The 22,828-nt window shown below is 41.7% G+C and overlaps 1 protein-coding gene and 1 long non-coding RNA gene across 14 annotated transcripts in view; one reads left to right on the top strand and one right to left on the bottom strand.

Annotated features, from left to right (window-relative positions):
* Positions 1 to 22,828, top strand: part of NRCAM (neuronal cell adhesion molecule) — a 268,306-nt gene that overhangs the window by 109,077 nt on the left and 136,401 nt on the right. For all 13 annotated transcript variants that reach the window (XM_032484246.1, XM_032484240.1, XM_032484235.1 and 10 more), the window contains exon 3: positions 15,615 to 15,692. The gene's annotated coding sequence lies outside the window, so the exon portion shown is untranslated. The remainder of the gene's footprint in view (positions 1 to 15,614; positions 15,693 to 22,828) is intronic.
* LOC116665047 lies at positions 3,259 to 21,444 on the bottom strand. The gene is made up of 3 exons (XR_004321635.1): positions 21,433 to 21,444; positions 18,564 to 18,568; positions 3,259 to 3,771 (listed from the first exon to the last, which is right to left on the bottom strand). It is a non-coding gene; the product is annotated as an uncharacterized LOC116665047 (long non-coding RNA).

The raw sequence follows: 22,828 nt of genomic DNA, 5'->3' as shown, positions 1-22,828 counted from the left end.
TGCTTAATAGCTTTGCCTGGAAATTCAAATGAAAACGGAAATGCTTTCAAGCCTTGGCCCCAGTTGAAATTCTCGCTACCATGTCATTGGCGTACATAAAATTGTGAGAAGGCACCCTTATCTGCCTCCTCCTTCCATGTTCAGAGTGCCCTGATTATTGGGAGATCCTTGTTAGCTACGCTTGTCGTTGGAGCCAACATACCACTCAAGCCAGGTTGGTTAATCCCGTTACATTTGAGATCTTTGAGCACTCGATAAACAGAATACCTATGTGAAGTATCTTTTTGTATTAATTTTGTATGTCTCATCAAACATATTTAATCTGTTTATGTGTAGATTTGTGCACATACATATGGTTAACCAATTTTAAATGAACATTCATTAGTTTTCTTACTATTGAAGGTAATAAAAAGAATTCAAAATAGCCCATAATTGAGTTAAAGATACTAACTCCTGTATATAAAAAAAAGACTACCAGCTCCTACTGTATAGCACAGGGAAGCATATTCAATATCTTGTAATAGCCTATACTGAAAACGAATATGAAAAGGAATATATGCATAACTGAATCACTGTGCTGTACACCAGAAACTAACACAGCATTGTAAATCGACTATACGTCAGTTAAAAAAAAATCCTGTAATTCGTATCACCTAGACACCTCTGAGCAGTGATAAAAATCCCAGTGATCTAAGATACGAATAGCACACACAGCTGTGAAATGACATGTAAATTTCTCCCCCAAGCCCTCCCCACAGCGGTAAATACTATCAGTCTCTTGCACGTCCTTCCAGAAAGACTTCCTGTGCATGTGCTAGCCCCAGCTGATCTTTTCAAGTTAACGTATCAAGTTAACGCTGTGTTAACTTGGGTTACTCTGTAGAGCTGTTTCATTCATTCAGTGGACCTTCAGTGATCTGTATGTATGTGTTAGGCATCGTTCCAGGCACTGATAGTATAGCATGAACAAAGCAGATAAAAATCTCTGTCCTCGTCAAGCCTGCGTTCTAGCACACAAGACAGTAAGCAAAATAAATAAATTATGTAGTATGTTAGATGGTGATTAGTGCTGAGGAGAACAGTAAAGCAGGGAAAGGAGACAGGGGTTGATTGCAGGTGGTCATTAGGGGCAGGGCAGCCACAGAAGGTTTCATCGAGAAGATGACATGGAGTCAAATCCTGAAAGAGATGCGGGAACAGGGAATGCAAATACTAGAGAAACTGGAGCACAGGGCAGAGGCCCCAACTCGGGGGAAAAAGTCTTTTCTAAATGTCAAGAGGTTTTCTGTCTGGGAGTCTGTCTCTGTTTTGTAAATAAGTTCATTTGTACCATTTTTTTAGATTCCACATATCAGTGATATCATATGATATTTATTTTTCTCTGTCTGACTTACTTCACTTAGTATGATGATCACTAGGTATATCCGTGTTGCTGCACATGGCATGATTTCATTCTTTTTTATGGCCGAGTAATATTCCATTATATATATATATCTCTCTCTCTCACATATATATCATATCTTCTATATCTATATATATATCACATCTTCTTTATCCAGTCATCTGTTGATGGACATTTAGGTTGCTTCATGTCTTGGCTATTGTTTATAGTGCTGCTGTGAACATTGGGGTGCATGTGTCTTTTTGAATTAGAGTTTTCTCCAGATATATGCCCAGAAGTGAACACAACTTATGGTTACCAGGGGGTAAAAGAGGTGGGGGGGGATAAATTGGAAGCTTGGGATTTGTAAATACTAACCATTATATATAAAATAAGTAAACAACAAATTCCTACTATGTAGCACAGGAGACTACATTCAATGCCTTGTAATAGCCTATAATGAAAAAGAATATGAAAAAGAATGTGTGTGTGTGTGTGTGTGTGTGTGTGTGTAAATGAATCACCACAAATTAACACAACGTTGTAAACCAACCAAACTTTGATTTAAAAAAATGTCGAGGTGTTTTTGTTTCTGGTAGGTTACCCAAAATGAAGAAAAGCGGTAATTTCTTTAAAGTAATAATCCAATCATAAAGGCCATATGTCACTTTATTTATAGAATGAAATTCTCATTCTCAATTCTTCTGCAAAAAATGAGACCCAAATAAAAAGGGGAGGTACTCCCATCTGCCTAGACAAGATGCCATGGTAATCCAAGAAGTCTGATTACACATTCCTCCTTTACCATAGGTCCTGAAGTTGCCAAGAACTTTCCCTCTAGGTTGGTTGAAAAGACAGATGTGATTTCCTCCTTTTCCCAGAAGGACTGTTTCAGAATCTTCTCTTTGGGCTGTAGGCAGTGCCACCACCTTTTGAGAGGACATGGACAGACTCCTCCTTTCTGTTTGGAGAAGGGAATGTCTATCCTTGTTTCTTGGCAATCAGGGCTCAGGACTTCTGTTTGCCTAGTACATGGTATCTGATTATAGTGGCCCCAGCTAAAGATTTTTTTAAAGTTATTCAACTTTACAAACACAGGAGTTAAAACGCAGCGAGCATTTCTTTGGTTCATATGGACATAAGAGCATATGAAATCAGGATAATAATTTGCTTCAAAAGTGTTTTTGTGCACTACTGGTGGGACTCAGAATGCCAGCAGATTCGTAGAGCTGTTGGCCTCATCCCCGACTTCTGTGCCTGCTCCAGTCCCTCCTCGCCCCCGCCCCTTCAGATGGGGACTTTCACTCCCCGGTCGTCTATATGGAATGCAGTGCTTGTTGAAGAGGGGCAGGTGTCTTTACTGAGAACTTCAGTAGAACCCTATCAAGTCATTGTGCTTTTGGAGAGTAGCGTTAAAAATAAGACAGTGGGCCCAAGATGGAGTCTCTGATGCTATGCCTCTCGTCACCAAATGGAGGCTTAATTATAATTTTGGCTCTCCAAGAAATGGAATCTTAAACCTGCCAATCAGGAATCACCTGATCAGCACTAGTGAGGTCCCCTACCAGACAGACCCCTGCCATCCCTGGAAGGAAAGTGACTTTGCTATAACCAGCCTACTTTTTGGCTGAGTAGAGCTTCCGTGTTCCTGCTTCCTTCTGCCTGTAAAAGTCTTTCATTTTGTGCAGCTCCTCGGAGTGCCCTTCTGTCTGCTAGACTGGATGCTGCCTGATTTGAATAGGTTTTATCTCACATAATGAACTCTTAAAAATTTTAATATGCCTCAGTTTATCTTTTAACAGTAGTTTACTTGCTGATTTGACTGCATCCAAATATGTCATGTTTTGACCCTATCTAAGATGGGCTCATGGGAGGGGAAGCATTGTAATTATTGACAGGGAGGGCATGGAAGGGAATGATGCTTTAAAGAAAAAGATACTTTCTTAGAGAGTGAAGTCATTGAAGTGAGAGACCACAGCAGGATGAAGAAGGATGTGATTACTAATTGAAAAGCTGTGAAACTCTACCCATGTGCCGTCCCCACTGGATCAGGCCACTAATATCTGCTCTGAACCATTGCAGTAGCCTTTGACATGGTCTTGCCTTTACTTTGCTCCCCCTTAGCCTGTTCTCAATACAGCCTGTTCCAGTCTCTAAGAGGAACATCTGATCATGTCATTCCTCTGCTCAGAACTTCTCAAGGGCTTTCTGTTTCACTGAGAAAGCCAGAGACCTTGCAATAATATTCCAGCCCTAGTTCATCTGGTACCATCTCTGCCTTCATCTCCTACTTTTCTCTCTGGTGCTCATTCCCTTCAGCCACCCTGACCTTCTCGCTGTTCTCAAACTTGCAAACTCCTGCCTCAGGTCCTTTGCATTTCCCTGGAACGCTGGCCTTACCTGCAAAGCCCTTCCTCAACGGCGCTCATACTGACTTCCCCCAAATCTTTACTCAGATGGCACCTTCTCAAGGTGTTTTCCACTGACCATCGTATTTAAGATGGCAACCCTGCCCCATCTCTGCACTCCCAACCTCTCACCATGCTTTGTTTTTCATTCTAACATATGCTATTTATTGAGTTATTTATTTTGCTTACTACTTGTCTTCACCTACTAGACTGTAAGCTACAGGAGAGCAGGGATATCTGCCCTTTTGACTCACTGCTTTTTCCAGCACCTGGGACAGTGCCTGGGGACTCAGTAACTATCTGTCAAATAAACAAGTGAATCATGGATATCACATGTGGAATCTAAAAAAAAAAAAAAATGACACAAATGAACTTATTTGCAAAACAGGAACAGACTTACAGACATAGAAGACAAATTTAGTACCAAAGGGGAAGGGCAAGAGGGATAAATTAGGAGTTTGGGATTAGCAGATACAAACTACTGTATACAAAATAGATAAACAACAAGGTCCTACTGTACAGCACAGCAAAGTGATTCAGTTACACATATACATACATATATATATTTCCTTTTCAGATTCTTTTCCATTATATAGTATTACAAGAAATTGAATATAGTTCCTTGTGCTGTACAGTAGGTCCTTGTTGTTTATTTTATATATAGTAATCTGTGTCTGTTAAAAATTTTTTTAAAAAACCAAATGAATCGTGGAAATTTCACCAGGGAAAGAGAACTTACTTTCTCTAAAGTAATGAAAGTCTGGAAATCATGTAATTTAAAAAAAATTAAAATGAAAGAAATTTGGTGTCTACACAACCCATGTCTGATGACAGGCATGTTTCCTGGGTGTTGCCAGACAGCTGATTCAGAGAAAGGCCTTTGATGCCTCCAGTGTCATGCTTTGATGCAAATGATGCCAAGGATAGCAGTGTGAGTGCAAAAAAAGGGGGGGGGGGAAGAGGTGGAAATTGAAAATGGAATAGTTGTTTTGCTCCCAAAGAAATGGTTCTCAAAGCAAAGGATTTGAATAGCAAATAAATTAACAGAAACTATCTCTGAAAATGCAAATTTCATCTACATTCTGATCTGTGTGATTTTTCAAGCTCAGTGCTCCAGGGTCAGAGGGCACTTGTATTAGCATAGACCTTGCTTTGTTAATTCACCTCTGACTAAACCTCTGAATTCCTTTTCATGATGGTGGTGTTCCAATGACAATAAAACAGAGCTTTCGTAAGACCAGTAACATTTATACAGCACTTAGACAATTCCTAAATGAATTGTCCCCAGAGACCTTTAAGAGCTAGGGCAGGCTGATTAACCCCATTTTGTACACAGAGAGGAAGTAATTTGCGTAATGTCACCTGGTAAGCTATTGAATTCATAATTTGATTGCTTTATTTAGAAATAATGGTTCATTTAATACAGGTCATGTGGCATTAAAGATGACCTCTCTTTAAATGGACAGCTTCATATTTGGGCTTAACTTTGGTCAGTGACCTGGAACTAATAGTATTCCAGATTTCTGTAAGACCGGGGTTTCACATTCTCAAATTGGGAGACTGATTTGGAGGACCGAGAGAGCTGAGACTCCCAAAGCCGTATGGATATCGACCAGGACTGGACCACACAGTTCAGATACTGCTAGGGAGAAATCAGTCTTGGTAGGCTTACGTGTGATTGGGGGGTCCTCTCAAGCCATAATTTAAATCCGATTTGATTCCTTTGCTTTTTATTTCGCTATCTTTTGATGTTCAGAAAGTTCTCTTTGGTTCAAAAAATCAATATAGCTAAAATTGAAAGTCAGTGCTTGCACAGATGACCCAGAGATGGAGCCCAGATCCTCATTAGGTCCCGGCTGCCAGTCAATATCATGGGTAACACAGGATGAACATCTCTGAAGCTCCACCAGAGTTGTATTTGGAACCCTCTGAGTTTGGTGTCTGTTGCGGTTCATTCCTTTTTCCTTCCAGAGCAGTGTTATGAAAAAAACCTCAAATGCAGTTCAGTGAGCGTGGCAACTACTCAGGAAGTTACGGGGGAAGATAAAAGTGCAGGGACTCCTTGTGAGTGCATGTCTGTATCAGGAAGAGTAGGAGACTAGAGAATTTTGAAACAAAAATGACTTGCCCACTTTGAAAACTGATAGTGAAAAAAAAAAGAAGAAGTCTAGTCTTTATTCCAATGTTTGAAAGTTTTTCAACCCTCATTTCATCTCTATAGTAAAATTGTTTCGTGCCAACAGTAACCAAAAATGCACAGCCAAACTATTCTTCTAATTTTTTTTTAAAAAGATTTTCTCCCTTTCCTTTTATGGGAAATGCATTCATTCTCCTTCGCTGTTCTGAAATCTGGTTTATTGCATTTTTACCCCTTTCTTTACAATCTGACTTACTATTTTTAACATCTGCTACGAATACAAACTACAGCTTTGCTACCAGTGGCAATTTAATTGGACATTTAAAGCTTTGCTTTAAAAAATCAGAACTCCACACGTGCAATTTAAAAATGTTTTGTACCCAGTTATATTAAAATTCGTCAGTCCAAAATGTAAATTGATAGAGCAATATAATAGATTTTAAATCAAGTCAGATTAAACTTGAAAGTTAAGATCTCTGTAAGGCTGAGTCCCACAAAACCATAGTAGCAGAAGCCTCTGCGAATAAGCCTTAGTTCCCAGGATCTGTAAAATCACCGGGGCTTCGGCAGTTTATAATCAAACGTAGCTAAAGCTTCCTTGGGCGCATTCTCCTGGCTATCTGTGTTGCATTCTTAAGGCAATTTAAGCAGAACAATGGATTGACAGATCTGAATTGTATAATGACTGTCTGGTGAAAAGGTGAATTGTGCAAATTATATGGGTCAAGTCCACACAGCTTTTCTGAACTTTAAGGGATAGCCTGGGAGGTACTGTGTTGTTCAGGGGTCAGAGCAGCTCACTACACAATCGAGAGTTTGATGTTTCCGTACTCGTATTTTCGCCCAGAATTTGAAATGCAGAAGTGTCTGTCACCTACTTATTGAATGTTTAAATCTGTGCAAATTGAAATGGGAAGCATATGGCTAAAGCAATTACATACAAAAGGTGGCGTTTTTCCTTTTACTTATATATCTGCTATTAACACACAGCATCATGCCAGTCTGGATTTTTTTTTTTCCCGTTCAACAGAATATATTAGCATTGATAACCGTATTTCAAAGGAAGAAGTGCTATCTGTCTGTTTGATTCTTTGTTCAAGTTCTTAAATGTTAGTCAAGTTAGTGCAAAGTTTAGTTAACTGTCCCGTTCCCACCTTACACGTCAGTGAAAGGTGCCCAGGTAGTCACATTCTGTGAAGTTTAATACCCTTCATTTCTTTGACCAAATCGTCACTCTTTTTCCTCTGTTAAGCGTCCACTTTAAACAGTACTAAAGTGTGGGCAACTTAATTTCCCAGGCTGGCAAATTCGGGTGACTCACTTTTAATCAAATTCAACTCCATTAGCAGATTCCACAGTAGGACCTTAAGAGACTCTGGGTTTTGATCAACACCAAAGAATAAAAAATTGGAGTGCTGTTGCTGATTTCACATCTGATCATGACAATTCTTTGATATGTTAAATACTACCTTTTATTTGAAAGCTTCAGAGTGTCACTTATTTTTATAACTAAATTTGCTTGTTTTTGCTCTCATTTTAAGTTGTTTGTTTTAAAGTTGTTAGAGCATCAAAATAAGTATTATTTCTGATTAAATCATCCCTTTCCCACCCCCAGCCTCCTTAAGGTACATCGGCGGCTTCCCATGGTCCTTTGGGTGGAGATGGAAAGACCTCCAGGGCTCTGCGTGGCCGGCCCCTGGCTGCCTCTCCAGCCTCACTGCCGGCCCCCTTTCCCTCTGCTCCACTCAGGTCACACTGTCTCTCTCCAGCCCCGTTCATCACAGCTCAGCTCGATCATTGTTCTCTTTAGAAAGACCAACCTCCTTGACTAAGCCAGTTCCCACCACCGCACCCTGGGAGCTCCACGCATCTCTGGTTTGACAGCTTTTCAGAGTTGATATTTTAGATTCATTTCTGTGATTGTTGGGTCTAATCTGTCTCCTTCAGGCGCCTAGAAGCTTCATGAGGGCAGGGAAGAGTGTGATTTGCTAATGTTTCTGTGTTTTTCTCACCATTCTATTTCTGGTGCCCAGCATAGAGCTTGGCAAGTGATAGACATTAAGTAAATATTTGTTGAGCATATGGGCAGATGAATAAATAAATACTCTCTGAGATCAGGACTTTGTTCTGTTCTGTTCACTGCCCTGTCTTCAGTGCCTAGAACAGTGTTTGGGCCATAGCAGTTGCTCATTAAATGTTTGTTGAGTAAATTAATGTTTCCCTGAATTTTCAAGGACACAAGTATTAATGGGAGAGTGTAAGATGTAATTTGAATTTTTTTTCTTGCAACTATCCTATTATATACATTAACTTACAGAGTTAGAAGGACGTCTATAACTGTGTTTTTTGTGGTGAAATATATATAACATAAAATTTACCATTTTTACCATTTTTAAGTGTACATACAGTTCAGTTCAACATTCACACTGTTGTATGACCATGACCATCATCCATCTCTAGAACTTTTTCATCATCCCAGATTGAAACTGCCCGTGGAACTCCCCATAGAGCCATGTGATTTTATAAAACTTTTTTTTTTTTTTTTTGGATTTGCCTTAGAATATTTTCCTCACATCATGGAAGTTTGATATGTAAAATATGTAAACATGAGCTGTTTCTGCTTCTTGAATATCCTTTTCATTCTGCATCTTGGTTGGCGGTAATGTTATCTGGAGACTGTGTTCCAGGACTAGGATGCTCAGGAGAGATTGGGGTAACTGGGGCCACACTGGGGAACATCTGAACACCCACGGATGAGATCTCGTCTCGCTCAAGTTAACCCAGAATCTTTGTCTCCTCCTTCTTCTCATCACCACCTACTCTGCACACACAGACACACACACACACACACACACACACACACACACACACACAGATATGCCTTCATGATCACTGTCCTAAGACCATGAGCTGCTCAAGGACTGAAATCATGCCCTACTTGCGCAAGTTTGTCGACAGAGTTTGTTTTCCACCCTGTGAATGTGAAACTTCCCCATTCTACTTTCTTCTAGGAAGGAAATTTGACAACCTCACAGAACCTTCACTGTTTCACCGTCATTACCACGCTGCTCCTGGCGTGGCCCGTGACCATGACATCAGAACCCCCTGGGGCGGCCTGTTAGACAAGTGGGCTTCCAGCTTTGCAGACTCTTACTGAATCAGATTCCCTCAAAAACTTTCTATCCCATCTTCCCCACGTTCTAGGTACGGTATTATTTTATATACCATCACATAGGTCTTCTGTATTTGTTTTGTTTATATTCAGTGAAGTGGAGAAATAGTTTCTCACTATCTGCTTAAAAATTTTAGGACCTTCGTATATTCATTGGCAGTTTGACCAGCCTCCTTCGAGCTTTTCCTTCCCTAGGTGAAGTAAACACTGTTACTTTGTCTTTAAGGGGACTTGTTTAGTATCCTTTCACCACTTTTGCTCGACTGCTCTGGATACACTAATATTTTAAAATTAAATCTGTTCCTTTTAGATTATGGACACAGGGAAAGGACCAGTGAGGACTAGATTCAATGTACAGTTTCTGTTGTGTTCTTGACATGCTGACTGCATGAGGTAGGGCAGAGCTAGCTGCTGTAACAAACGCCTGAACTGTAGAACTTCACTGAATTAGAATTCCTCTTCAGCTCCTGTAACAGTCCAGTGCTGTTTCTACTTGTCACCCTTCGGGGACCTGCACTGACAGAAGCTGGGGCCATGGGATTTCCAGAGTCGTGTTGAGCATTGACATCCAGCCAGCAGTAGGCAGATAAGAGGTGTGGGAAGGACACACTTGCTTCCTCAACATCTGGGCAAAGAAGTGATACGTGTTAGCTCCCTTATGTCTCAGGGTCTTGCCCAGATACGAGGGGAGCTGGACATGGAGACTCTGGACGCTCTGCCCACAGCCACTCTACGTGGCAGAAGGGACGATGGTCTCTGGTGGACAGCTAGCGTTACTGCACTCTGGGTTTCTAAGTTTCTACTTATAGTTATTCTTCCTATTAAAACCATAAAATATGCCATGTGCTTGGTACCGTGAAGTGTTGCAATGTGTATGTGACAGCATGATTGCCAGACACCAAGATAACATTTGTCCAGCATCAAGGTCATTTGCTCACTGTTGGTTGTTTGCACCGGTCCACAAGGTAGCAGATGATGGCGTCGCCTGAAACAGCCCAGCGCTTCTGGGGGTGGTCCGTCTTCAGTCTGTTTAGTTTGATTTCTCAAGGGAGCAATGGTTGCCTTTCTCTGGAAGGGAAGGCAGGACTCACATTGGTTCGCCTGCACATTTCCCTTCAGAATGAATCCTTGTCTCGCTTCACCCGACATTTCAGAGGTCATGGAGTTGACCCCAAGTCCCAGCAATTTTGTTAGTCTTACCACGAGCAGGCTGAACTTGATGCTAAGCTTGGGATTAGAAGCCAGACCCTGATCCCCTAGAACCCCTGCCAGCCAGGTTGTGGTAGAGGTGGGCCCCTCGAGGTGCCGTCTTGGTGAGGTACTAGTTAGAGAGCTTGCTTTATTTCAGACCATACTCTGTTTTTCGAAATATATTTTGTTTCAGAAGCTGCTGAAATGGGAATTACGGCGTTTCAAGATGATGGTGGCTTTTTGCCATGCCCCGCTGAATCAGGCTGCCGGGTGACAGGCAGGCCCCAGAGAAACCAAAGATCAACGCCAATTTTAATGGGGTTGTTTGTTTATCCTTTTCTCTCCAGTTAATAAGTATGACTAAGCCCCAGATTCAGTCCAAGGATCATGTCAAAGGCAGGAAGTTAAGAAAAAAAGAGTCGGGGAGTTAGTCCATGACTGATACTACGGAAGTTTTGTTCAGACTAAAAATTAAGAAGTATGTTTGTACATTACAATCATTTTCTAGTGATAAAAGCACAAAACGATTTCGCATGCTGCGTAAATCCATGAGAGCTCAGGTGTATAAACATGTTACATGTAAGGTTTTCAAAATTGGTGTTCAAAAAAAGTACTTCTCAGCTATGTTTTTTTTTTTTTTAAGAGTGGAAATAATTGCCAAGTGGAAAACAGAATTGGCTTGAGGGGGTCAAATGCTTGATATTTTAATGTAGTCTACCCTTTGCTTTATTATCAGTAAGGCCAGTTTTTAGAAACTGACCTCACAGAAACCAAAGTGGAAGCATCTCTAATGCCCTCACGGTTGTGCCGGAGAGTATAAACTAAATGAGATTTTGAGTTTTTGCTTGCTGTTACTTTTTATGTCGCAGTGTTTGCAAAGTAGATTTTTGGATGTACTGAACGTGACGAATTCTTACTTTAAAACAAATAAAACCAGAACAAAAATCCTGCCAAATATTCACATCAATCAACAGTTTGATTTATTTTGGAGCAATTAGGAAGTGTATTATTTTATTTCTCTATGAGTGGCAAAGGCAAGTACTCACTTTCTTGAATTATTGGAATTTTTTAGTATTATACTTACGCACCACTGAATCGCTGTTGTTGTAATTGGTTTATAGTGTGAACCGTGGCCTTTGCATCTGTTACATTTTCCACCTAGATGTTATTCATCTTTTCTGAAGGCGACTTTTAAATTACATCAGGTCTCATCTTGACCTTTGACTTGGGACTGGTTTTATTTAATGGGATAACTTGATTGTATTTTTATAAAAAAAATTAAATTGTTACTTTGTTATTGGAAAAATAATCCTTAGCCGTGATCTGTTACCCTATTCTATCGACCTGAGCGTGTTTCCGAGTGCTGAAAGTCCGTTGACACAGTTATCAAAGTCAGAGTAATGCATGTCATAAAAATCCATCCCCTAGAAATGTTTGGCATAGTTGCTGGCACAGTAATACAATTAATACGTAGTCTTTTGATGGTCTTTGCAGAGGCTTGAGGGTTTAAATCATCACAGGGAGGTTGGAAATGAGGCAGTGCCCTTTCAATAGTGCACATAAGCAAGGATGAAGTCATTTTCCCCACGCAGTGCCTGCGGGACTCCGTACCTGTGTGAAATGGCATACGTGTTCTTTTCAGGGCAGAATTTGAATTATACTAAAAGCCCTGAATTTGAATTATTCTAAAAGCTTTTCAAAAGAACCACAAACTTATCAAAAGAACCACATTCCTTTGCCTCCTCTTTAAAATTTATGTTGAGAACATCTTCCACACTATATCCAGGAGTATTTTCATACCTGCCCCTTCCGGGAGCCACTGTTAATAGAAAGTACACCTGGCAGAGGGGCATAGAAAAGCTAATGCGGTAAGTGTCACTGAAAGCTGGAAACCACAGTCCGTGTCAGGGCGGGAGGTGAGGTGCCGGTAGTCCCAGCCCAGGGCTGCGGGGCGATGCGCCACAGACGCCTCCTGAGTTCTCCCCATTTGGGTCCTTCCTGCAGGTTTTGACCCCTTCCTGACCCTCCTATTTCTTGGCTTCTTTGATGCCTCCCTCTCAGTCTGACCACTCTTTCTGACACCTTCCGCTTTTACTCCCCTCCCCGTGAGTCTCAGTAGCACCCCCACTCCAAGTTTGTCCTCTCCTCTCCCAGAAGCCGTGCGGTGAAGCAGGGGAGGCACAGGTTTGGGACTCAGACGCAGGCAGTACTGCGTTTCCCGTGTCTGACTTGCTGGTTGTGTGACTAGGATTGTCTGCTTCACCTCTCTGTGCTTCACTTTCTGCCCCCGTGTCAAAGCGATCATGATACTTAAGGAACTTGTGCGTCCTCTGCTTGTCTGGGGCAGAGTGTAGCCTATTATACATGAGTTCCTTGTCTCTTCCAGGTAAAAATTAATTTTATTGAAGTGTCTTTAATTGACTTACCCCCCAATTTGAGCTTAGCCTCCAGTCATTTGTGATAGAGATTTTCAGCTGTAGCTTCACAGCAAGGTGGTGTAGGTGTTTCAGCCACGGTGAGGGTGCCAAATGGTTGGGGGGAAGATTTCTTTAAAGGGCTTGGTTCAGCAAACTAAAGCACTTTCTAAGTTTCTCTAGAATTTACCAAACAGAAATTCATTGTAGAAAAGGACTTCAAGAAGAAAGGAATGGGCTACCTTTTTTTCACTTTAATATGGTTTATTTTATTTTACTTTATCTTATTTTGTTTTGTTTAATTTTTATTGAAGTATAGTCAATTTACAGTGTCGTATTAGTCTTTGGTGTACAGTTTGGTGATTCAGTTATACACACAGACACACACACACACACGAGCTGTGTAGCCACCTTACCATGGTTTTTTGGAGATAAAGGATTGTGGTGTATTTTGGCCAGTGGACCCAAGAATGCTTACATTCTGCTCACCTATGAGGTCGCCAGAGGAGATGCTTGTAATGAGGACATTGACAAAGCAAGACAAAGTACAAACGCATTAGTAGCTGAAGCCTTGGGCTTGGGTCCCGGTGCAGAGTTCTGTTACTCTAGCAGGTGACAAGCTCCTTTTCCCCTAAGTGAGTAATGCCCTGGAAGCAACGCTTTCCATTAGGCAGGGTCCGATTCCCTTAAGCACAAACCAGTGTCAGACACCCACACTGCAATGTGAAGAGAAAGACTAATGAAGGCCCACCTCCCATAAGAGAAAAAAAGGGCACAGGAGGAGGGGTTTCCCTAGTGTCAAGCAGGGCATCGGGCTGCTCCACCTGCCTCAGGTCCGGGCAGAGCCAGAAGCAGAACCGTGCTGCCCTGGGGGAGAGGGACGCGGAACGATGGAGGGATGGCTCAGTGGAGGGGAGGGAAATGAGACCACGTAAACCTGCTGACCTGATCAAGTTCACCTATAAAAGTGCATTCACATATTAGGACAATGAAAGGTCAGAAAATCATTCCATTAAGAACATAAAAAGATTATTTTTTTTTTTTTTTTTGCGGTGATGTCAGCTGTCATGGCCAAATCTGTGTTCTTAGCCCTAAATCAGTTTTCCATCTGTGCTTCCTAATTCATCTTAAGGGTGGGCTTTGGGAAGAGGCAGGGGATCCTCCTGGAAGCCAACAGCCTTGTATGTTGGTGACTGATAACACCCCCAAAGCAGCGTCCCTTTCCAGCCTCTTCGCTCTCGGCCAGTTCCCCACACCACTGACAATTGTTCTTTCCTCTGGTCTAACACCTTCAGTAGGCCTGCACTGTTCTCCAGCTCAAGTCCAGGCTTACTAACTGGTTGGCGCTCAAGGCCCTTTGGTTACACGTGACCTCTGCAGCCTCCCCTCTTCGCCCTGTGCCCTGCCTCACACCATCGCTGTGCCTGTAGCTCTCTTGTTCTGCCGGCGGGGACACACCACCCACTTTGTCATCACCATCCCTTGGTTCCTGTCCTTTTCCTCGACTCAGAATGCCCTTTTTACCTACCGTCAAGGTTTAAGCCAAGTGTTATCTCCTGTGGAAAGCCTTCCTTGATGCTCCCTTGTAGAATCAATTGTTCTTTTGTGGTTTCATAATATACTCTATAAATACTGCTTTTTATGGCGGCTGGTGGAAGTTCTATTTTTCCCATCAGCACGTGGACTGAGACCCCTCCTGGGAGGAAACATGGCTTATTTACATTAATTCTTGTTTCCTTATTTAGATTTAGCCAGTCTATTGACAGATACATTTTAAATGTTCGGTATATTCATTTAGTTGAATTGTTATTGTAGACATAGCTTCCAATCCTTGTAGACTCTTTTCTACACACCTGTAGAGTTTTTAATTCCAGAGGAGAATCACTGACCTCCACAACATTAACATTTTGTCTTGATAAAATGTCATTGCATCAGAGCCAATGAAAGTCTATTGAGTGGTTTTACATGTAATGAAGATAAAGCTTTTTGCAACTTAATACAGAAGATATTTTCTAACACGTGCATAAACTAAAACATCTGAGATGATTACACATCTTTTTATTCCATTAATAGAATGACTTTGCAATTCATAGTTGTCTCAATATTTGAGTGCAGCCAGGAGTTCCTGAATTGACACTTGTTTCGCTTCTCTGAGAGGTTTTTCAGAGGTTGATAGTATGACTTCTGTTTCCAAAAGTCCAAAGTCCCAAAAGCCACAAATCCTCCCTTAGAAGACCATGGATGTCCCTGAATTGGTTGCCTAAAAAAATGAGACCGAATGTGCTCAGCTGGGATTGTGGTCCTCCCTGTCCATGCTGTCCTTTTCTGGCTAATTCTCAGCTGGAATATTTGCAAAGGAAACATTCAGGCTGAGGGGAGGACGGTTGCAGAGAATGGGGCTCTGGGGTTTTCCCTAGCTGGGCTTTGTCAAAGCCCAGGTGGGTCTTCTCTGCTTTTGGCTGCGCCCGCATCATCTCTTTAGGACCTTCGTTGAAAACTTAAGGTCTTTCAAACAAACATAAGTTGAAACAATTCCCCCTCCACTAAATAAAACATTTAAATAATAATAAAGATGGTAGTCCCACAACAAGGAAGTATTTGCACCACGCTGTCCCCATGCATTACCTAAACCCCCCATAAACTGAAGAAAGGAACCGGACATGACTCTTTCGGCTAGGACCCATTAAAGCGATGGCCACCAGAGTTTTAGTCACCTCTCTGCTGCCAGTTTTGATTGAAACCAGCAGAGATGTGTTTTGGCAAATCTATTCATAATTGGTGTTTCCTTGCAAGGGCTCCCCCCTGTAATTGTGTTTCCCATCAGGGAGTCGGTTGGAGTTAATATATTGTTGATCTACCGTGATGGACGATGAACGTCTTGTTAACATTTCCCCCACTCTTCAACCCACAGAGCAATGCTAAGAAGACTTTTGGTTTAAAGAAGTAAAAGGAAGAACAACTTCTTCGGGTCAGAAGATCTTCTTCAAAGGTAGAAGTTTATCCCCTTAAAAGGTTTAAATTAGTTACTGGTTAAAGGAGGGAATTATCCCCTAAAATGATGTGATTATGTAATATTACTGCCTCATTTAATCCTATCAACCCAGGGAGTATGATGAAAGACAGGCAGTAGGAATGTGGTTGCAACAACATTAATCATACTGCTTGTCAAAGAGGATGGATCGAATTCACAGGGAAGAAAACCAGCCTGCCATGTCCTTTCATAGTAATAAGATTTTTGTTTCACTAAATGGGAATCATATAAAGTTCAGAAAATAGCAGAATAAAAGCACTGCTTGTAAACAATATGTTTCTGGAGGAATTAAGGATTTAAAATTATAAGGAATCACTTACAAGAAAAGAGTTTTCTTTTTGATTCAATCACATATCAAAAATCTCCTAAGAACATACTATACACAGTTGATTTTTTGTGTCTCACCGTGAAGTCCAAATGATACAAAAGTCTGTTTGGAAAGTTTAAATGTTACTTTGATAGGCGCTTTCTGCTTTGTAAACCCCTTTCCTACCCCTCATTTCCCACCCCCACTGCCCTCCCCAGTCCAATTTTCTATCATTTGGAATTATCAGATTATCAGCTTTAGAGTGGACTCTGCCAGACCAGCGATGCCTTCTCAAAGGCCATCTATTATAGTCCAGAACTTGATGAAAAATATCTTACTTGGAGATCTGGAACACAGTTCAGAGAACTGTATCTCAACCAATAATAGCTTTCTTAGGGGATTTATGAGAGCATGATTGTTCAGCATGTAGTCCTCTGTCTCATAAGTTTTATTTAACAAATAAAGAAACATCCATGCAATTTAATTAAGAAGATTGTATGCAAAATTTTGAGGTAGGAAAATCTTCCATGATGTTGTCCCATGCCCTTGAGAAGTCTTCAGCGGGTCCACGTATATGTCGTTTTGCATTTTAGAGGGAATGATTCATGCCTCAGTTGAATTCGCTTGGGTTGTGTTGTATTGAAACTGACTTCGTATGACCAAGTAGTTTTTGTGATGTTTCAAAATACCACCAGAAATCCCCAAATCAGTAGCCTAGAAACTAAGAAGTTTACTTTGTGTGTCAAATAGCACATATTCTGTTCTGTTTGAAGAGTTCTTGAAAAGTGAGAATTAGTAAAGACTAGCAAAATTGCCGAGTTAAGTAATTATGACCAATACCAAAAGGGCCTTAATTTTGTCGAAGTTGCTCTTTTAATGGAAAGCTTCCTAGTTAGTGTAAAATGACCTATTATATACAGTTTTATTGTCTGTTTGTTTTCTTGGAGAGCGAAGTGATTAGGTTTACTGATTGATTGATTGATTGATTGATTGATTATTATTTTCTATTTAATCGAGGTACTGGGGATTAAACCCATGACCTCGTGCATGCTGAGCATGTGCTCTACCACTGAGCTATACCCTCCCCCCATACAGTTTTGATATGCTGAGAACTACCCGCTCCAAGAAGTGTCCATATTCCATGAGATAAAGAACACCTGCAGGGTGAAGCAATGTAAGAGTCAGACCCCCTCCATTCTGGCAGGGATGTGGAGAGAGCTGTATACACCAAACCATAGTTGTTAGGAACCAGAAGTTCATAGTAATGGTGGTAAGTAAAGTGGCCTGCCAGCAAAACACCAGCATCGGGTTATGGCAAGTTCTTCTGTGGACAGTATACTGTGTGACACTCAGGAGAGGCAGGAAGCCTGAAAGACCAGGAGCTTATTTGTGAATGGTGGTTTCTAGTGAAAGGGGAAAGTACACAGGACAAGGCAAGGAAGGGGACCTCTGGGAAGGAGTGAGTCATGCCCTTTTTCTTATCTTTTAAAAACAAATTTTTATTGAAGTATAATTGATTTACAGTGTTGTGTTAACTTCAGGTGTACAGCAAAGTGATTCAGTTATACATATATATATTATTTTTCAGATTCTTTTCCATTTTTAGGTTATTACAAGATATTGAATCTAGTTCCCTGTGCTATTCAGTAGGTCCTTGTTATTTATCTATTTTATATCGAGTAGTGTGTATCTGTTAATCCCAAACTCCTAATGTATCCCTCCCCCCTTTCCCCTTTGGTAAACATAGTTTATTTTCTATGTCTGTGGGTTTGTTTCTGGTTTGCAGGTAAATTCATTAGTATCCTGGGCATATATCCAGAGAAAACTCTAATTTGAAAAGATACATCCACCCCAATGTTCATAGCAGCACTATTTACAATAGCCAAGACATGGAAACAGCCTAAATGTCCATCGAGAGATGACTGGATAAAGAAGATATGAGGGGGGAGTGTATGTGTGTGTATGTATGTGTGGAATATTACTCAACCATAAAAAAGAATTAAATAATGCCATTTGCAGCAACATGGATAGACCTAGAGATTATCATATTAAGTGAAGTAAGTCAGACAAAGACAAATATCACATTATATCACTTACATGTGGAATCAAAAAGAAAATGATACCAATGAACGTATTTACAGACCAGAAACGGACTCACAGACATAGTGCCTTTTTAAGGTGGCAGCGATGGGGCTGGATCGGTGCTTTCTCACTTTTGAGGACACTCCTCTGGGAGTTTTCCTTGCTGGTTGCAGAGTTTTCTCTTTCATTCTCTGCATGAGAGTGATTTGACTTCAAATCTCTATCTTCCAGAGCAACCAAAGCCAAGGTTCAGTTCTGTCGTTCTTGATACATCCTTCTCATTGATCTTCTTGGCCAGTCGTTTGTCAGACAACTACGATGAACTTTTAGTCGGCAGGCACGATTAGAGCCACGAAAAGATCTCTCTTTATCTTTTTGAAGGATTTAATCTGGTTGAAACCAAATGCTGAGTGTCTTCCCATTTCTTTCGCCGGCCTCACAAAGACTCCCTGAAACTTCCCGAAATTCTAAAGCACACTTGTATTGAGAATGTCCCCAGGCTATTCAAGAATTCAGCCTCTGACATTAGAATAGAATGTTTTTTTGTAGCTACTTCGAGTTTTCAGTAGCCTTTCCCACGTTCACTAGTGTGCCGGAGTATCCGAAAGACGTGGGCAGCAGAGCTGTGGTTTATAAAGCCTTACTCCCACCCCACATCCCACTATCTGGAAAGCGGTACGTCCTCCCACATCCGGTTGCACATAAAAACTGTGTTCACATTCCTCAGCAACGCTAATGTGTAAATTTTCTCCAAGGAAAATCTGCCTTCTACCTGGCTTGAAAACCTTGAGCTAAAATGTGGGACAGCTAATGGTGGGATTTCGACAAGCATTCAGAGTGAGGAGGGGGGACACCCCAGAAGTCACTCTGTATCCTGGCTTTCTGCTCTGGCTATGTTTGTGAAAGTTTGGTTCTGGTTGTAACCATAATGAGCCTGAAGAAGGCTCATACTACCCCTTAAAGCATGTTCCCCTTTGGCAAACTGTCTAAGAGGGGAAATCTGACAGGTTGTTGGAGTTGTTTAATGATTGTTTATGGTTGATGATTTGAAAGTTGTTCTTTCCCTTAGACTCCTCGTACTAACTTTTTTTAAATGATGCATACATCTTAGGAGAATGATAGTTACAGTCTGAGTAGATAATAGTAAAACTGATAATAGTTTTTTTAAAAAAAGACATCATGTTCTAAGTAAATGTGAATCAATATTTTACTACAAAGCCCAGCTGGGACTACTGTTTTTGATACTATTGGACAGTAAAGAGATCTATCAAAATTTGTCCTGCAGGATCATTGTAAGACTGAGAAGTTTCATTTCATGTGACTCGACACCAGACAAGTCTGGGAGACATATTACCCACGAAAGGAGTATTTGCCTCACAAAACTAGAGATGAAAATCTCGTGAGTAAAAGCAGTTACCCTGGGAAGCCTAGAACTGACAAAAGCCAAGACAGGGACCTAAATCTAAGCAGAGGGTATTCACCTTTTTATGGTTTTATAGTGGTTGAATTTGGTTAGGTATTTAGTCACCTAGAAAACCAGAACAATCTTTTCTTATTAATGCCTTCCCTCTTGCCCTGACATATGATAAGGGCAGGGACAGCGTCTCCTGAAACATGACCGCACTGGGCAGTCCCTCCCGTGTGGTCGTGGCAGACTTCTTCCTGGGGTGGCCGCTCCCCACCTGAGAGCAGCTTTCCTGGAAGCCGAGCGAGGCGGGTGAACGTTCTTCCATTCCGCCCTGTGTGCTGCTCAGCTTTGCATCTCTACGCAGAGTCTGAGTAACTCCCTATGACCAGGGGTCCAATGGGAGCTTGTTGAGTGTCGGGCACAGCATTTCTGTAGGGAGGCCGAGTTATTGCACACACTTCCTGAGATTTATCTCTGAGTCATCACGGCATCCGTGGTTGAGATGCCTTTACTGATTAAGTCTTTTCTGCTCCTTGCATCCTGTCCTTGTAATTCTTCCTGGGACACAACCATTTTTTTCCCTCTGGAAACCCATCCTATCCACCTCCTGCTGCCCCGGGCCGCTCAGTTTGGTGGTTGACTCTGAGGGCTCAGGAGGAGCTCTTGAAAGGCATCCGAAGCAAGACATCAGCATCCTCTCTTGGGAGAGAGTGGAAGGTGGGCGATGGTGCCAGGGTGAGAGTGGTGGGAAGGTTGGCATTATGTCCTGTGGGAGCAGCAATTTGTGCTCGTAGCAGTAGAAGGAACCCTGCAACTTGCATGCGTTCCTCCCTTTTTCCTCCCACTGCGGTCCAGTGGGGAGGCATATGTGCTTTGGAATTGGAAGGAGAGAATTGCCTGAGTCACTCCCGTACAGGAAACGTGTAGTGACTTAGCATTTATACACCAAAGGGCTGATGCATTGACCTTTACAGATACATACTGGATCAGATGTGTTTTCCTTGTGAAAAGCTTATAGTTTTTCAGTGGTTTCTAGGGTCACCAGAATTCGAACTAGTGATAAGGCTAGATCAGTGGCACATGGGCTTTAATTTGGGGGCTCACTGAATGACTGGAACTGTGCCACCAGAGAGGGGGGCCACTGCCCTGAGACCCTTGCGCCCAACAAGTACAACCTCTACTGAAATAACTCTGCCCCTGGGAGCAAGTTCATTCAAAATGATCATTATAAATGGTGTTTGTTATTCATTCTGAATTATGATCTTTATGTTCAGCACTCTCGTGACCAAAATCAATATTTATTGAACTTTGTGCATCCGAACCTACTGAGTGAGGCACTTTTAAGTGTTGACAATGCTGGAGAACCTTAAATGCTCAGGTCCACGTGACTCTGTGCACATGAAGGTCTGTGTGTCCCAGGTCTGATGGTGTTTAGCGGATCCTTTGCTCCCAGCATCTGGACATCTGTCCCTGGCTGCTTCTGGGGGCGGGGGCACAAATCCTGACAGGAGGGTTATCTAGGGAACTGCCCAGGAGGAAACATGAAAGCCCAATGTGGAGCAGGAGGCCAGCCCCAGGCCCCTGCTGGGAATGCAGTATGTTGCTGTCATATCAGACTGCAGACACCAATAGATGCCTGGCTGGTTTTTTTTTTTTTTCTTTTTTCTTTTGCTTTGCTTTGTTTTGTTTTATTTTGCCTTTCATGACAGCGTTCGTTTTGTAAGGCAAAGAAAAAAAAAATCTCTTGGAAGGATTCAAGTTTTCATATTTGCAGAAGGCATTTCAACAGCTTTTGTCAAACATAGCTGGTCTGTAAAGCGTCTTTGTTTCTGGTTGACTGTCACAGAAAGCAAGTCCATAAACTAGCAGGAATCCAGGAGAGAGAATGATTTCTATTGAACGCGTCGAGTAGGATATGGTGCATGGGGCCAGTCCTGAAAAGGGTTTTGTTTCCTGCAGCATGGTGGAAGTTCACATCCATATCGCTGCTGCGCCTTCGTTAGCATGCACGGGTAAACAATGGGGCATGCCAGCCGACGCGGCAGTGTTGATTAATGCAATCCTGGAACGTGTTGATTAATGTGTTCCTGTGATGCCTCTGTGAGCCCCGGCTGCACCTGAGGTGTGCAGGGTGTGCCTCCTCGCACCGGCTGCTACGTCGCTCGCGTGGGCCCCTTTGCACATGGGTCTTCTGGGTGTGTATTTCACACCAGTGCTTTTGGAAATAAAACCACAGGTCTGCAGATTTTTTTACACTGGCAGAAGTGTTCTCCATTAAAATCCAGCGGGAGATTAACAGACACACATTACTTTATATAAAATAGATAAATAATAAAGACTGACTGTAGCACAGGGAGCTGTATTCAACTTCTTGTAATAACATATCATGGAAAAGAATCTGAAAAGAAAAAATATATATGTATGTATATGTATAACTGAATCACTTTACTGTACACCTGAAACTAACATTGTAAATCAGCTACACTTCAAAAAAATTTTAAAAAGAAAGAAAAACTATCAACTGTGAAGTTCATAGAAGGAATGGTCTTCCAGCTAAATGTATACCCTTGGTGCCATCTGTCCGTCCTATGGGTGATCCTGCTCTGACTTTCATTTCTGTTCTTCTCAAAGTTTTTGTAAAGAAAGAAAGCTGAAAATACTTATGGAAAGCAATGTTCACTTGAATAATACAAGAAGGGCTATGCAAATGGACTGCCCATAGACTGTTGGTGAGCTTGGCGTCTCAGTTGGAAATCCACTTTTCCCAGAAGCAGGAATTCCCATCAGCCTGGCCAGGGTAATTCGTTTCCAGTCAGCTTCGTTCGGGGTTGTGATGTTTCTTGCTGTCTTATGAATTCCCATTAAACCACATTTTTTTTCATCGCTTGTTTCCAGAAGGGCTCATCTGGATGGGGGTTCTGCTTGGCTACTTGGCTAATGGTTTGAAAAAGATACGCGGGGAGAGTTTTTCTTTGTTTAGTGTCTTGTACTTGTTATCTGAGACGTGAGGATTCTACCGCTCCTTGTAAAGCTTCCTGACCCCGGACTTTTCAGCAAGGTGGCAAAAATGATGAGAAAGCCATGTTCAAAATGGCAAGAGAAGGTCTGAGCACGAGAGAAATGATTCCATGGTGCCAGCATGATGGCTTTGCCCCTGTGTCTTGCGGTTCCAACCGTAGCATTTTAACAGAGGAAACCAGCAGTGCGATCCAGGAAAAAAAATTATTTTTCTGAAAAAATGTGAACAAGTTCATTCTGAACAAGAAGGAATTTTTATATATTAGAGAATTTGTGTAT

This window comes from Camelus ferus, chromosome 7 (assembly GCF_009834535.1).
Source record: "Camelus ferus isolate YT-003-E chromosome 7, BCGSAC_Cfer_1.0, whole genome shotgun sequence".
NCBI classification, from domain to species: Eukaryota; Metazoa; Chordata; class Mammalia; order Artiodactyla; family Camelidae; genus Camelus; species Camelus ferus.
Note: the sequence above shows the minus strand (reverse complement) of the source record. Positions and strands in the feature narration are given on the sequence as shown.